General features: G+C 39.5%; 1 protein-coding gene and 1 pseudogene across 1 annotated transcript in view; both read left to right on the top strand.

Annotated features, from left to right (window-relative positions):
• Window positions 1-14813, top strand: part of PDE11A (phosphodiesterase 11A) — a 457660-nt gene that overhangs the window by 289200 nt on the left and 153647 nt on the right. The window lies entirely within an intron of this gene.
• LOC119544012 lies at window positions 13243-14174 on the top strand (annotated as a pseudogene).

Below are 14813 nucleotides of genomic sequence, written 5' to 3'. Positions count from 1 at the left end.
CTGGCAAAACTGCCCTTCATAAATGAGGGAGAGTTCAGGGCATTCACAGATAAACAAAAACTGTGAGAGTTTGTCACCAAGAGATTTTCCCTATAAGAAATGCTAAAGAGATTTATTCAGGTTGAAAGGAAAGGACAAGAGATAGCTTGGAATAGTATGAAATGAAGATCTCTAGTAATTATAGGTAGTTACATGGGTAAACTCAAAAACCAATAGTATGGTATTCTTAGTATGTAACTCTACTCTTTATTTCCTATAAGATTTAAAAAGCAATTGAATAAGGAATAATCTCATTTCCATGATATGGACAAGCAAAATATTAAGAGGTAATTGTGACAAAAGCAACATAAAGAAGGGAAATGGAGGAGTATAGGAACAGAGATTGTGTGCGCTATTGAAATTAAGTTGATATCTTTTTGAACTAGTAGGTTACAGATATAGGTTGTTTAATACAGACACCAGGGTAACTGCAAAGAAGTACAGAAACAGGAATGAAGCAGAGATTAATCAGTTGCATCACAAAAGATCAACTCAACTATACAAAAAGAAGACTCCAGTTTAAGAAGAGTAAGACAAAAAGAATATAGCATATAAGAAACAAAGGGCAAAATGGCTGAAGCCCTGCCTTATCAGTAATTATACTGAATGTTGATGGATTAAACTCCCCAATCAAAAGACACAGATTGGCTGGATGCATAAAAAGCACAATCCAACTATGTGTTGTTTACAAGAGATTCACCTTAAATTCAAAGACACAAGTAGGTTGAAATTGAAAGGATTGAAAAAAGATACCATTCAAGTAGTAACCAAAAGAGAGCTGGTGTAGCTATACTAATAGAAGCCAAAATAGACTTTAGGTCAAAAACTGTTACAAGAGATAAATAAGGACACTTTATATTAATCAAAGGGTATATATACCATGAAGAAATAACTGTCATAAACATTATGCATCTACCAACAGTGTCCTAAGATACATGAGGCAAACAGTGACAAAACTGATGCGAGAAATAGACACCTCTACATTAATGGGTGGAGACTTCAATTCACCACTTTCATTAATGGATAGAACATCTAGAGAGAAGATTAATAGGAAATGGAGAACTTGAACAATACGATAAGTGAACTAGACTTTATAAATATATACAGAACATTGAACCCCAAAACAGCAGAGGATACATTCTTCTCAAGTGGACATAGATCATTCTCCAGGATAGACTAACATGTTGGGTCACAAAACAAGTCTCAATAAATTTTAAAAGATTGAAATTATACAACGTATTTTCTCTGACTACAATGAAATGATGCTAGAAATCAATAACAGAGAGAAGTGGAAAATCCACAAATACATGTAAGTTAAAAAGACACTCTTAAGCAATCAATGGGTCAAAGAAGAAATCACAAAGGAAATGAGGAAGTATCTTGAGATGAATGAAAATGAAAACACAACATATGAAAACTTATGCAACACAGTGAAAGCAGTGCTGTGCTCAGAGGAAAATGTATGTATCTAAATGGTTACATTAAAAACAAAGAAAGAGTTCAGTCAATGGGAGATGGAGATGCTTCTGGAAGAATCATCATGATGGTTGTCCAAGGAGAACCCCAAGTTTAATTTAAACTTCTATTTGTTGGCGATGGTGGTACTAGAAAAATTACATTTCTGAAACATCATTTGACTGGTGGATTTGAGAAGTATGTAGACATCTTGGGTGTTGAGGTCCATCCCCTTGTGTTCCATACCAACAGAGGACCTATCAGATTCAATGTATGGGATAAGCTGGTCAAGAGAATTTTGGTGGACTGAGAGATGCCTATTATATCCAAATAGTGTGCCATTATAAGGTTTGATGTAACATTGAGAGTTACTTACAAGAATATGCCTAAGTGTCATAGAGATATGGTATGAGTGTGTGAAAACATCACAATCGTGTTGTGTGGCAACAAAGTGGATATTAAGAACAGGAAAGTTAAGGCAAAATCCATTGTCTTCCACTAAAAGAAGAATCTTCAGTACTATGACATTTCTGCCAAAAGTAACGACAACTTTGAAGAGCCCTTCCTTTGGCTCGCTAGAAAACTGATTGGAGACCCTAACTTGGAATTTGTTGTCATGCCTGCTCTTGCCCCACCAGAGGTTGCCATTGACCCAGCATTGGCAGCCCAGTATGAAGATGACTTAGAGCTTGCTCAGACAACTGATTTGCCGGATGAGAATGACAACCTGTGAGAAAAGGAAGCTGGAGCCCAGCATCAGCAGTCTAGTTTATAGGCAACTGTATTGTCATGTCAGTGGTGCAGTGTGTTGCCACTTTATTGTATAGTTAAGCAGAGCATGTGCTTAATTTTTGAGATGCTGAAGGAGATGAATGGGCTTCGGAGTGAATGTGGCAGTTAAAAGAACCTTCATTTTTTGGACCTATTTTGGAACACAGTTGTTTCCTTTTTGAGTTTCAAATATAAGACTGCTACAGTCACATCACAATATTCAGTGGTGAAGTCTTGCTTGTTATAGTCATTCCCAAGCCTTTTCATTTACAATCAGAATAAAGTTGTATTTCAAATATTTAAGCTAGTGAACTCATCCCTTGTTTATAAGAATTTCAAAACCACTATTAGGGAAATTTGTGCCATGTTATTTTTTAAATAGTGTTTGCTGTTACTTAATTCAAAATCTACTAGGTTAATCACCTCCTGTGTCTACTTTTTATTTTTGTGCATTTGAATGATATCCCACAAATTGGCTAGCTATGACAGGTCAACAGTTTTCCATTTGGTAAGGAGTTTATTGTCAATGCATTAAATCTAAAATAATGCCCACCTACCTTCATTTTGGCTAATGTCTAACCCATGGAAAAGTTTGTTGAATATTTATAAATGAACTATTAAAATGGCATGTGGTTTGGATACATCAGAAGGAGGAGGAGGAGGAGAGATTGAGGAGGAGGAGGAAAATGAGGAAGAAGAAGAGAAAGGGAAAGAGGAGGAGGAAGAGGAGAAAGAGTTCAATTAACAGACCTAACCTCAAACCTGGAAGATCTAGAAAAAGAAGAACAAACTAAACCCAGAGTGAGGAGAAGGAAGTAACAAAGATTAGAGTGAAGATAAATGAAATAGAGACTAAAAGAAACAAAAACAAAAATTCATTCTTTGAAAAGATCAGTAAAATTTACAAATCTTTAGCTAGACTGACAAAGAAAAAAGAGAGAGGAGACAAATAACAAAAATCAGAACTAAAGAGAGGGACCTTACTACACTGACCCCATGAACAACTGTGCCCCAACAAATTAGATAACCTAGATGAAATGGACAAATTCCTAGAAACACACAAACTACCTACACTGACTCAAGAAGAAATAGATCTCCACGAAACAATACTAGTAAAGAGATTGACTCAGTAATTTAAAAGCTCCCAACAAAGAAAAGTCCAGGACCAGAAGGTCTCACAGGTGAATTATACCAAACATTCCAAGAAGGATTAACACCAATTCTGCTAATACTCTTCCTGCAAATTAAAAAGGCCTTATTCTGTGAGGCTAACATTACCCTCAAACCAAAGCCACAAAAAGATACCACAAGAAAAGAAATTACAGACCAATATTCCTTATAATATAGATGCAGAAATCCCCCAGAAAATACTAGCAAACCAAAACCAACAACAGCACATTAAACGAACTATACATAGCAATCAAATATTCCAGGTATGCAAGAGTGATTCAACATAAGAAAATCAATTAATGTAATATACCACATTAATATAATGAAGGGAGAAAAATCACATGATCATCTCATTAATACAGAAAAGATGTGACAAAATACAGCAACCCTTCTTGATGAAAACACTTAAAAAACAAGGAATAGGAGGTAACTTCCTCAACTTGATAAAGGGAATGTATGAAAAACCCATCCCTAAGATCATATTCAATGGTGAAGACTGAAAGTTTTCCCTTTCAGATCTGAAACAAGACAAGGATGTCCACGGTCATCACCATTATTCAACATTTTAATTGAAATTCTAGCTAGAGCAATTTGGCAAAAGGAAGAAATAAAAGGCATCCAAATTGGAAAGGAAGAAGTGAAACTCTCCCTATTTGCAGATGACATGATCCTTTGTACAGAAGATCCTGAAAAATCCACAAGAAAGCTACTAGAGATAATAAACAAATTCAGCAAAGTGGTGGGTATAAGATCAACAAAAATCAGTGGTTTTTCTATGCAGTAGTAATGAAGAATCAGAAGAAATCAAGAAAACTATCCCATTTACACTAGCAACTCAAGGAATAAAATATCTAGGAATAAATGTAACCAGGGATGTAAAGGACTTGTGTGCAGAAAACTACAAAACATTGCCAAAAGAAATTTTTAAAAGACCTAAATAAATGGAAGGACATTCCATGTTCATGGATTGAAAAATTAAATATTGTTAAGAGGTCAATTCTGTTAAAAGCAATTTACAGGTTCAATGCAATCCCAATAAAAATTCCAACAGCCTTCTTTGCAGAAAAGGAAAAGCCAATCATCAAATTTGTTTGAAAGAGTAAGGGGTCCTGAATAGGGAAAATTATCCTGAGAAAGAAAAACAAAGTTAGAGGACTCATGGTTCTTGATCTTACAACTTATTACAATGCCACAGTAATCAAAACAGCATGGTACTGGTATAAGGACAAACATATAGACCAGTAAAATGAAATTGAGAGTTCAGAAATCAACCCTCGCATTTATCGCCAACTGATTTTTTTTTATTAAATTCAGTTTTATTGAAATACATTCACACACCATACAATCATCCATGGTATACAATCCACTGTCCACAGTATGATAACACGGTTATGCATTCATCACCACAATCTATCTCTGAACATTTTCCTTACATCAGAAAGAACCAGAACAAGAATAAACAATAAAAGTGAAAAAAGAACACCCAAATCATCCCCCCATCCCACCCCATTTGTCCTTTAGTTTTTATCCCCATTCCTCCACTCATCCATACACTAGATAAAGGGGGTGTGATCCACAAGGTCTTCACAATCACACTGTCACCCCTTGTAATCTACATTATTATATAATTGTCTTCAGGAGTCCAGACTGCTGGGTTGGAGTTTGGTAGTTTCAGATATTTACTTCTAGCTATTCCAATACATTAAAACCTAAGAGGTGTTATCTATATAGTGCATAAGAATGTCCACCAGAGTGACCTCTCGACTCCATTTGAAATCTCTCAGCCACTGAAACTATTTCATCTCATTTTGCATCCCCCTTTTGGTCAAGAAGATACTCTCAGTCCCACGATGCGGGGTCCACATTCATCCCCAGGAGTCATATTCTGCATTGCCAGGGAGATTTACACCCCTGGGAGTCGGGTCCCACATAGTGTGGGGAGGGCAGCGAGTTCACCTGTCGAGATGGCTCAGTTAGAGAGAGAGAGGGCCACATCTGAGCAACAAAGAGGTACTAAGGGGGAGACTCTTAGGCACAATTATATGCAAGTTTAGACTCTCCTTTCTGGTAAAGAGCTTCATAAGGGCAAGTCCCATGCTCGAGGGTTCAGCACAAACCGCCAGTCCCAGTGTTTGTGACAACATCAACACCAGTCCAGGTGAGGATGTCCAACACATCCACACCTTCCCCCAGATCCTCGGGGCTGGGGAGGGGGAGGCTGTAAATATATTTTTTATTATCTGCCCCAATTACTCTGGGATGTGTCACTATTTCACTCCAGCCTATACTAACCTACCATATCTCACTTCCTACTCAAAGTTCCATGCAATTGTGGTGTTTGAACAAATCGACTGTAGAGTTGTACCATTTAGAAAATTTAGATCCTGTACCAAATAGATATCTCTTCCCTTGGTCTCATATGGAAGTTGAAGTTTTAAAACACAATCAGTTTCAACCTTTACCCTTTGGCCTGGCTTGCCCTGGTCTTAACCAGACCTGCTTCATTCATATCACTAATTGAAGTCTGGGCTCTTTTTCAGTTGTTTTTTTTTTTTTTTTTTTGACAGTGGCTGTATGCACTAATACTGACATTCTTATCTGCCGAGCTCTAGCTCTGAGTTTCAGGTGTCTCAGAGATATGCATTGTTCCAGAGACCAATCAGGTTATACACTAGGGGATCAGCATCTCAAAGTTTAGAGATAGGCATTACAATTCAGGGATAGAGTTAACTGCTGTAAGAACTTACAATCTAGGGACTATTACAATTATATGTCCACGTTAATGCCAACTGATTTTTGACAAGGCTACCAAGTCCACTCAAGTGGGAAAGAATAGTCGCTTCAACAAATGGTACTGGCAAAGCTGGATGTCCATATGCAAAAGACTGAAGGTGTGGAAGGAACCATACTTCACACCATATACAAAAATCAACTCAAAACGGATCAAAGACCTAAATGTAAGAATCGGAATTATAAAACCCCTAGAAGAAAACTAGGGAAGCATCTTCAGGATTTTGTATTAGGCAATGGTTTCTTAGACTTTATACTCCAAGCACAAGGCAACAAAAGAAAAATAGATAAATGAGACATCATCAAAATTAAAACTTTTATGCCTCAAAAGACTTGATCATGAAAGTAAAAAGACAACCAACAGAATGGGAGAATATATTGGAAAAGCACACATCTGTTAAGCATTTACTATCAAGAATATTTCTTTATAGAAATCCTACAATTCAACAGAAAAAGACAAAAACCAATTTAAAAATGGGCAAAAGACTTGAACAGACATTTCTCCAAAGAAAATATACTAATGGCCAAAAAGCACTTAAAAAGTTGCTCAAAGTCTTTAGCTATTAGGGAAATTCAAATCAAAACCACAATGAGATCCATTTCACATCCATTAGAATGGCTACCATTAAAAAATCAGAAAATTACAAGTGTAATTAAGTGAAGCCATTCTTTTTAAAAATCTTATAACTTCAATTCCAAATAGCACACCTGGAAGGAATATGGTATATTTATTCCTTAACATGTGATTCTTATAGGCTGTAAAAAATTATTCTAACTACTGGACAAGAGGCAGACAGACTTTAGTTCATAAAAGATAGTAAAAAGAATCCAACTAATAAGGGGGAAAAGAACATATAGCCAAGTAGTACAGTCTACATTAATCATCACTTATCTTTGGTTCTTCTAAAAAATAGCTTCAGGGCTGTGATATGTTCACAGGTGTAACTGGGAAGTGAGGAGGCACTTCTGCTAGGATGATGGTCTTGCTTTAGTGTTGACAACTTCACTGGGGCTTCTGAAGAGAGGTGAAGAGTCACCTTCTTGAGTAGGAATAACTTTCACTCATGGGTGATGAATCCAAGGCCAAATTCCCTGCAACTTAACAGAAGAGTGAGTAACAAGCAAGACCTGATAGGTCCCATCTCATTGGGCTTCTAATTGTCTATTTGGGTTCTGTGTCTTCCAGTTTCTAAGAAGCACCCAGTCCCCCAGATCTGTACAACGTAGAATAACATCAGTTGGAAACAGGAGCCAATCAGAAACATTGATTTATAGCAGAGAAAGTGGTTTCTATGGTTTGGACACATTTTTTGGTTCCTAATTCATCAATTACATGTTCATTATTTAGGTTGTTGTTACAATTGGTTTTAAGGAAGTGTCTCCCAAACACTATTTTATGAGGCTCAATCTGAGTCTGCCTCTGGGGGCTCCTCTTATCCTAAGCAAGGCAACTGGTAGAATTTTGTCCTGGGTCAGGTTGGTTTCTTGACAAATTTTGACTATAGTTTTCTTTAGAGTGTGGCTCATCTTTTCTGTCTTCCCTGTGGACTGTGGTCTCTAAGATGTATGGAGCTTCCAATAAATGCCTGAGGCATCCAGCACATCTCAGGTGACTCTGGCAATAAAGGCACTTCCATTAATGCTTTGGTTGGAGTCTGGCACTCCAAACCAGGGAATAATTTCCCTTAGTAATGCCTTAGTCACTTCAGATGCCCTCGCAGTTCTACAGGGGAATGCCTCAACCCATCCTGAGAAACTGTTCACAAAGATGAGGAGATATTTGTAATTCCCCTGGGCTTTGGCGTAACTGTAAATCTATTTGCCTGCACTCCTCTGATTCTATTTCTCCCGCTTGGACCCCCTTCATTGGCAGTGGAGGACTTCTCTTAGGATTATTTTTAGCCCAGACAAGACATTCTTGAGTCACCTTTTGTATGGTTCTTCTCCTGTTAGGGCCAACAATGCATTTTCATAGCCATTGTTACATGGCGTCTTTTCCATAATGAGTACCGTGATGCAGGTGTGTTGTAATTCTTTTCATTAAGTTTCTGGAATTAATACTACTCCTTCCATGTTATAAATCTGGCTTTTGAGGGTGGCTTTTATAGGTTCCCCTGGGGTCTCTGGGTTACACTGTGGATGTGAGAGGTGTTGCGGTTTGGGAGGAAATCTCCATTCCTCGGCTTTCAGTATGTCATTGGAGGAATATTTTGGTATGAAGGGCATTAAGTAAATGTTCAGTATGAGAGTTACCATGGTTGTAGGCTGTTGAAATTCAGCTGCCTTATTAGCTGCACGATCTGTTAAATGTTTCCTTTTTGCTATCGGGTCCTCCCTTCTTTGATTTCTAGGGCAATAGATAATTGCAACCTCTTGTGGCAGCATAACGGCACAAGATTTTGCAAAACAGTAGGCACTACAACAAAGTTATTCACCCAGAAGACACCTGTACCTGGAACTGTTTCTCCTCTCAGAATGAAACTATGCTGTAGGGCCAATAATGCTGGCGGGAACAGGAGAAAATACTGGTCGTCGAGCCTCAAGACTAACTTCACTAGGTGGGCACTCAAGACTGGCAGCTAGAAATCTCCATCCCATGGGGGCCATGGAGACTTGGGCAGGGGTCTCTAAGACAGTCCCATCTGGGTTGCCATTTGTTATTGTCCAAAGTGGGCTTGCTGTTCAATGCACAGAGGTTAATGCCTTGACACCAGGATTTTGAGAAAAGACAGTTTATTGTGCGCAGCTCATCGAGACAGAGGTGAACCTCAGATCTGTCTCCCTGAGCTGAAGAGGCTTAGGATATTTATGCAGTTTCTGGCAGGTGGGTCTAGGGGTGGTGGTTTAGGATGAGGTGAGGTGATGTGGGTTAAGGGGCAGGCTTAAGTGGAGCATGCACAGTTCCAAATCATGCTACTTCATGCGACATGTGTTCAAAAATGATGGCTTAGCCCGCTTGATGGGTGTGATTTTTACTAATAATTAGGCAAAGGTAACTTTAGGTTGGGGCTTCTCCTGACTGTGCATGCCCTAGTGGCTAGAGAAAGCTAGAACCAGCTTTAGCAGGCACTGCAAAGGGAGAAGAAACAGTAACTTTTCTTGTAGTATAGCAAGTTTCTTCTGAATAAACACGAGGAGGTTGGAGCTCAAAGAAAGGAATTAGAAAGGCCAGTAAAGGGAGGGGCTGTTCAGTGGGAAAGTGAGTGCAGTTACAAGGTTGGTCCTATCAGATCTATCTCCAAATTTCACATTCGATTCCCCACAGGTAATTAAATCCATCATGCAGAATGAAATAAAGGCCAACATATCATTTAAAAAAATCAGACCACAACTCCAAACAAACAGCAGGCATTTGTTAGTGGGGTGGGATGGGGAAATCATAACCCAGATTGTCAAGGGAAATTAACCCAATGAAAAAGATGGAATTAACAGCAGTCCCCTGAGGTTGGCAGAGATGAAGGAGAAGCTACTTTGAAAGGAGGAGCACTGCTCCTAATTGAACAAATACACAAGGTTCAACTGGAGGAGACTGCCTCTGGGAAATTTTTCTCATCCCCAACAAGTGCCTACACTTATTTGCTTTAATGAAAAACCAGAGTCATTACAGTAGTCTCCTAATCCTCTCCAATACTTAAATGCCTGGCACCTGTCTGACCTCCTACTACTCTTCTTGCTCGCTCTGTTCCATTAGCCTCCTTAACTGTTCCTTGAACAAGCTAGGCATACCCCTACCTCAGGACCTTTGCACTTGTACTTTGCTCTCTTTCACCTGGTATCCACAAGGCTCACTCTGCTCCTTCGGGTCACTATTCAGTACCACTTTCCCAAAGGATAGTGTTTAAATTTGCAAACCTCTCCCCAAATCTTCCTTCCCTACTTTGTTTTTGCTCTATAGCACTTATCACCATCTCTCACTATATTATTTTAATTATTTTGCTTTTCTTTTTTGTCTCCCCACTCTAGATTATGAATTCCACAAAGGCAAGGATTTTTGTCTATTTTGTTCATTGGTGTATCTCCATTACCTAGAATAGTTCCTAAAACATTATTGATGCTCAATAAATATTTGTTATCTTGTAATCTTCAAAGGTATTGAGTTTCCCAGTACTGATACCCAACCCTGACCCACATTCAGGTAATGAAATCTGCCATTTGTAGCTTCAGTTCTGCCAAGCCATGATCCAAGAAGAGCCAAGCAAAGTGGCCCAGCCCCTCCCTTCCTGGCTAGTAACTAGATTCTGGAATGAGCCTGCTCCCCTGTTCTCTGTACCATAGCAGTGAGGGTAATAGGGCTCCAGGTATTTATTCAAGCAGAAGGATGCAGCCTCCTTTATGTTTGACTCTCAGTTTGCTTGTTTGCTGGCTGCTTCATCTTCCCTTCTCCCTTTTTTTCCTGGACTCCTGGTGTATTACTCCCTCCATGCCCAGCGGAGACTAGGACCCGGAGCTGAACACTTCTGTAGCTCGGATCCTTTTCTCCCCATGCTCTTTTTTCCAAATTCCTGTGCACTGTCTCTACTGATCTTGATCTCTACTTCCAACACCCTAGTCCGGCCTCCATCATCTCTCCCACCTCCAATCCATCCTCCACACAGCTACCTGAATCATGTTCTACATGTAATGGAGATCCATTTATGTAATCCCTAAGGGAGCGAAACTATGCAGTATGGCAAGGGAATGAATGTCACAAAAGTCAGAGTAGTGGTCACCTCTAGGGATGGTATATAATTGAGGAGGGGCACAGAAGGGGCTTCTAAAGTCACAGTGATTTGCTAGTCAGATCATGTTAGTCTGTTGCCTGAAACCCCTCAGTGGCTTCCTGTTGACTATAATAAAGCTTTGGGTGATCTGGCCTCTGAAAGTTCAGCCTCCTTATCTCAGGTCCCTCTACCCTGCCCCACTCACATTGCCCTTAGATCATAACGGTTACTTCATGGTTATTTTTCTTTCTGCCTAAAAATGCTTTTCCTCTGCCCCTTGGCCTGGCTGATTCCTTCTTATTTTCCAGGCCTCATCTTAAATCCGATATCCTCAGGGTTACTTTTTTGCTGCCTCTCCAACTCTGTCCTCATTGTGTCTTTCAGCTTTTTACTAGTTAACTTTGTAGCACTTATCTCTGTTTGCTTAATATTTGTCTCTACTACCGAAACAGAAACTCCGTAAAAACAGAGACCATGTGCACAGTATTTGGCATGAATTTAGGTCCTCCCTATATATTTCTTGATTGGCTCATGACATAGATACCCCTAACTGCCTTGATGCTTTGCCCTGACTTGCTGCCTCACATCTAATCTGATCCCCAGGGCCACCAACTTCAGCCCAGAAAAGATTGGAAATTGCCCACATTGATAGTCTCACTTTTGAACTTTCCCTCCTTCATGGCAACCAGTTGCCCTGTGGCCCCAGTCAGTTTGTCAGTGCCCCAAACTAGGCCTGGTTCCTCCTTACTCCCTTCACTCCAGAGGAGGCTCCCAGCAAAACCGTGCTGCTCCAAACATGAAGTTCTCCATGGTGTTCCTGAGTAGCCATCACAATTAACCAGTGCTTTTCTCTCCTAAACCATCTGTCATTGCCCTGTTGTTCCTGCAAAAACCATGGGGGTGGTGCAGAAAATAATTATATATAAAAATTCAAGTATGGCATGAAGTGAAATCAGACTACTAATGGTAGCGGATATATAAATTATAGATTTGAAAAGCCACTGGCACATGTTATAGTTGTTTTAGGTGCTGTATAACCAATCTAAGTTGCTCAATTTGTCCAAAAGAATGTCATGTTCTCCTCTGTTCTTTTTCACAAACAAGAAAAGCAAGTAAGCAAGGAGTTCACTAGAAAAGCATTTGAGAAACTCATACATTTAATAACCTACATGATTAAGAAAAACAGCCTCACTTTGAAACAGAATGTGGAACACATTTGAAACTGTTGTAAATTGCTCAATATGTATATGTATAGAGTCATATTGAATCACACTAATAATTAATCATAAAAACCTTTTTAAATTTAAGTATTAATGATTGAGATCCTTTATGAGGGAGTACTGAAAACAGAAAAATTGGAAAAATTACTACCAAATGTAATTTTTCAAACGAAACAGGACATTTCTTTCACCCTAAGGGCATGTAATTTCTAGTTAAGCAGTTCCTCAAAGTTATATAATAGAAATAAGCCAAAATACCTTTTAATATATCTCAATAAAATTGCATTAAAAAAAAAAAGGAAATAAGTCAATCATAATCCTTCACTTATAATAATTTTTTTCTATTGACATTAGAATGTAAGTCAAATCAACAATATGTTATGAGCATATACTATGTGTAATGTCATGTGCTGGGTACAGTATAATCCCACTTATTTGAAGATGCTATCTGCCAAAAACTCTTTGAAACACAAAAGGGAAGGAAGTAAGCAAAATCAAATAAACACCACAAAATGTATATGCTAGAGTCATTCATTGTGCTCATTTGCTGATTTTAAACACAATTCTAACCCAACTTGCTATTTGATTGCGAAACCCATCGTGATAACTGTTAGATCTCATCACCAGATGTTTCTGGTCCTCCCCCTTCTGGCCCATGGTAGGATCACACTTCCTCACTCCCTTGAAATGAGTTGGAGACATGTGACTTGCTCTAGCTAGTGAAGTGTGAATAGAAGTGATGCGTGCCCGGGATAAACCTTGACAGCCAGTCGCCGGTTCACTTGTGCCCTTCCTCCCTCTTCGGAGGTGATGGTAGAAGCGCATGTTGAGATGGAGCCTCCCACCAGCCTGTTCCCTTGCTGAACCCTGCTAGATATGTAAAATGAGCAAGAAATAAACTTGTGTTAAATTATTGAGATTGGGAGTTGATTGTTACTAGCCTATCTTGAGATTTACAACCACATCAAATGAGAAGTAGCAAATAAGAAGAGAAAGTGTCAAGAATATTGATTATACAGGAAGCTGGCATCAAGGAGTAATTTAAACTATTGAAAAAGACAGGACTTTAAAAGGCATAGTGCGGGGCATGAGGCGGTGCTGCGGCGCGGGGGCCGCTGCGAGCTCGACTCGGGGACTCTCGAGGGAAGCGCAGCGCGGCGGGAGCCGGCAGCCAGAGCAGCTCGGAGCAGCAGCCGCCGCCGTCCGCGGAGCCCACCAAGCCGGCCATGGCGTTGTCGATGCCACTGAACGGGCTGAAGGAGGAGGACAAAGAGCCCATCATCGAGCTCTTCGTCAAGGCTGGCAGTGACGGTGAAAGCATAGGAAACTGCCCCTTTTCCCAGAGGCTCTTCATGATTCTTTGGCTCAAAGGCGTTATATTCAGTGTCACTACCGTTGACCTGAAAAGGAAGCCTGCAGCCCTGCAGAACTTGGCTCCTGGGACCCACCCACCATCTATAACTTTCAACAATGAAGTCAAAACGGATGTAAATAGGATTGAGGAATTTCGTGAAGTCTTATGCCCTCCCAAGTACTTAAAGCTTTCACCAAAACACCCAGAATCAAATACTGCTGGAATGGACATCTTTGCCAAATTCTCTGCATATGTCAAGAAGTCAAGGCCAGAGGCTAATGAAGCACTGGAGAGGGGTCTCTTGAAAACACTGCAGAAACTGGATAAATATCTGAATTCTCCCCTCCCTGATGAAATTTAAGAGAATAGTATGGAGGATATTAAATTTTCCACAGGTAAATTTCTGGATGGCAATGAAATGACATTAGCTGATTGCAACCTGCTGCCCAAACTGCACATTGTCAAGATGGTAGCCAAAAAGTACCACAATTTTGATATCCCAAAAGGAATCACTGGCATCTGGAGATACTTAACTAATGCTTATAGTGGGGATGAATTCATCAATACCTGTCCCAGTGACATGGAGGTTGAAATAGCATATAGTGACATAGCCAAAAGACTCACCAAGTAAATGTCACTTACAAGAGAGATGTCTTCACATCTTCCCCTAACAGAATATGCTTTTCCTAACAGACTGCTCCTCTTCCTATAAAGTAGAAATTTTATTTTGCATGAATATGCAGTTATTCAAGATTAGGATAAAGGATAGACAAGGCATAGCAGCTGTCTTAAAATATACACTCCCAAGCAGTATTATTTTAAAATTCTCTTACCCTGCCTACCTCCCCTCCGGGTATCCCCCTCTCCTCTAATTTGGAGACATTCTGTTACAAAATTTTCAGTGTAGAGGCCGTTTGCCACCTCTCCGAGCCCTCACCATACACTGTGGATAGATGGCAGAACTCTCGAGGTGCAGTGTTTGACTGTTAAAGTGGTAGCCATGACTTCATCAGTCTGCCCCCAACTGGTGCGTAACGCATGGTACAAGGAGTATTTATGTATTTTTGGAATTTTGTAATAGTTAGTGAAAGTATATGAAAGGATTGCTACTGTATCAGAAATATTCTGTTTCGATTTAGTCTGTCCTGGATATGTGCTAAAAGATATTACTACCAACGAAGGAAGCCTTTTTTGAAGAGTCACTGCAGATTTTGCTAGTTTGCTTTGTAGACAAATTTTTATTTTAATCTAATAGCATTTATCTTTTTTACCAGTTCTAACATCTGATACTATGTAGAAGCTAAAAGTTTAGAG

Source organism: Choloepus didactylus, chromosome 9 (genome assembly GCF_015220235.1).
Source record: "Choloepus didactylus isolate mChoDid1 chromosome 9, mChoDid1.pri, whole genome shotgun sequence".
NCBI classification, from domain to species: Eukaryota; Metazoa; Chordata; class Mammalia; order Pilosa; family Megalonychidae; genus Choloepus; species Choloepus didactylus.
The sequence above is the reverse complement of the archived record's forward strand: the minus strand, read 5'-3'. Positions and strand labels throughout refer to the sequence as shown.